Below are 2,928 nucleotides of genomic sequence, written 5' to 3'. Positions count from 1 at the left end.
TAAAAAAAGGATAACAATAATAACAAACAACAATAGCACTTACCAGGTTGTTGTAAAGATGAAATGAGATAAGAGATGTAAAGCACTGCAAACCTCAAAGTGTTATATAAACAATATCAAAATGGACTCATCCAGAATCCTTGAATTGAATCAGGAGATCTCACTGAGAATAATCAATTCTAACTTTCATGTTAATTGCAGATTAACAATCTAACAGCTGTTAGAAGTCTTCTTCTGAAGTATTTTATGTCTAGGTTGATTTGGAGGCTAAATAGTTTGGCTCAGTTAGCTAAAAGTTTAGACCTGTGGGCATACCACCTTTTGCTGAATGGATCCACTGAACTGTTTGAAGTCTTTTTAATATTACTTACAATTGCCAAGAGTCAGCAAACTCCATTTATCCTTATAAATTAGATTTATTCCAAGCTGTGGGAAATCTTTAACTTCATTGCCTGAGTGTACAAAAACACAAACTAAAATTACCTTTCAAAAAACTTGTCTATGTACCTGCTTTAACATTTTAGAATGTGATAGATGTGCTTCTAGGGCATCATCGGGACTCCATTAGGACAATGAAAGATCCAACCAGCTTAACTGTTTGTCTAATTCTTAATGAGACAGCGTGGAGATAGCCTCTTTGAGGAGAATGTTCGATTAAGCTCTTTCCTTTTTGCAGTTTTGAAAACTTGTATTTTAATGCAGAACAGCTGAAGTAGTTGATGATTTGGGGACTTACTTTTTGTATATTTGGCAGTATGAAGCTGTCATCCATTAGGAAGGTTTTTTAAAACACTCTTGTGGATCACTTTCTCTCTTTCTTAAGTTTCTCTTGTGGTTCCCTGCCTTAGGCTACTGGAAGGAACTACTTTTAATTATAATTCCTCAGCATTTAATTGAAAAAAATATTTTATAGCAGTTAAATGATCTTGCTTTTTGAAATGCCTGTTCCAAGTTTGGGTTCCTCTTCATAATCCAGTCCAGTTAAATACAATCGAATTGTTAAGTGCCTACTAGGTGCCAGGCATTATGGTAAGAACTGGAAACACAATTAATAAATATAAAGACAGTCCCTGCCCTCAAGGAGGTCACAGTCTAATGATGGTGGGGAGCAGCATATAAAAGGAGGCAGGGAAGTCTAGTACATCTTATTTCATGGAGTTGAAACCAGGCATAGAAGCAGATGCAAAGCAGAGTGAACTGAGAGTCCAATTTCTGCCCTCTATAAAGGAAGGCATTTTGAGGAATTTGACATTCTATAATCTTGCCTTCTACTCAGAGGGGAGAGGAGGCTAAGGAGGGTGGTGGCAATCAAGGTTTAGTTAACAGCATAGTGATAAGATTAGGAGTAATGAGTTTATCTCCAGGGGGGAGTCTTGTTCCATGAAGTTGAAACTACGCAGAATAGTAGATGCAAAATGGAGTGACATAATACACCCAATGATATTATAATTGTTTAATAGAAGCCCATATGCATGAAGTTGGTGTGTACATATGGGCATCAGGGAATGAATTTCATGTGCTAGATAGAATGTGCATAAACTTAAATGATTATCAGTTGAAAGCTTTCTACGGAGAGCTTGTGGGAGTTTTTGTGCATAGGAATGAAATGAGTCCATATGCAGAAACAGACCCATTTACAAATAAACTAATCTATCTGCAGACAAATAGAGGAAAGTTTTTGGTTAAGATGGTAGTGTAAAAGGTTGTACAGGAGTCCAAGACTACACAAAAAACGAAAATCAGAAGCCTATGGAATTCCTTCTCATCAGCACAACAAAAAAATCAGAAAGCCTGCCAGTCCTCTGACCAAAGATTCTCCAAGGGGTACCTTAAATCTGCAGTCTCTGTTTCTTGGGGACAGGGAGCCCAGGATGCTCAGATTGGAAAACTCCTGGAGGGGCTGGAAACTCACTGTAGGTACAGGGTTAGGGGTCAGAAACAGATGCTTAGTGAGAGACCTCATGGCCCTCTGAATTGAGATACTCTAGAAGGCCCTGAAGACTACACAGCTACAAACCTGGGATGATACAAGGAACTGGGAAATTTGCCAGGGAAACACCAGGGAAGCTTGGAAGTCAGTGGAAGGGGTCCAGGAAATCAATGTAAATACCAATTAAGACATGATTACTGTGTCCAAGAATGTGTGTGTGTGTAGAATTTGACTTTAGTACAAGTTTTGAAACTAAGAACTGAGGATGGAGACATCAGTGAACAAAAGATACTAAACACCATAGAGAAATTTTATGAATCAAGAGATGCTCAACTAGTGAGAACAGGGTAACTCCATAATAACTAGAAGCAGAGCATTAAGAGAAAAAGTGGCTTAGCCACAAGGACAGGAGTACATAGAAGAAAAGAAGCAAGAGATAAAAAAAACAAAAAAACCCCAAATTCTAAGTAAAATAAGGGCTCTGATGAAAAGAATTGGAAGGATAATAAATATCTTAGGATAAAAAGGTAAAAACCAAAATATTATGCAAGTAAAAGACTTCCTGGAAATTACTAGAGCAAATAAGACTCAGTGATCAAATAAGGCAAAAAAGAAACATAAGAACAGTAACTGAAAAATTATGCAAAAATATTAGGTATCTATTATCAAAAGCAACTCACCTGTAAAATAGGGGAAGAAGAGAAAATTTAAGAATCTTTGGATTTCATGAAAACTATGACCAAACAAAAAAAATGTCTAAGAGTTTTCTGTGTGATTTCAAGAAATCATAAATGAAAACTGTGTCAATATATTAGAGCCAGAGAGCAAAGTAAAAGGACAAATTCTCCTTCACTCACATCCTAAATGAAAATGCAAAATAAAAACTTTCAGGAGTATCATAGTCAAAATAGAACTTCCAGAGCAAAGGAGAAAAAAAAATGTTGAAAGCAGCTAAAAAGTGAATTCAATGCAAAGTAGCCACAATCAGGATCATACAA

This window comes from Vombatus ursinus, unplaced genomic scaffold, assembly GCF_900497805.2.
Source record: "Vombatus ursinus unplaced genomic scaffold, bare-nosed wombat genome assembly UNPS02014791.1, whole genome shotgun sequence".
NCBI lineage: Eukaryota > Metazoa > Chordata > Mammalia > Diprotodontia > Vombatidae > Vombatus > Vombatus ursinus.
The sequence above is the reverse complement of the archived record's forward strand: the minus strand, read 5'-3'. Positions refer to the sequence as shown.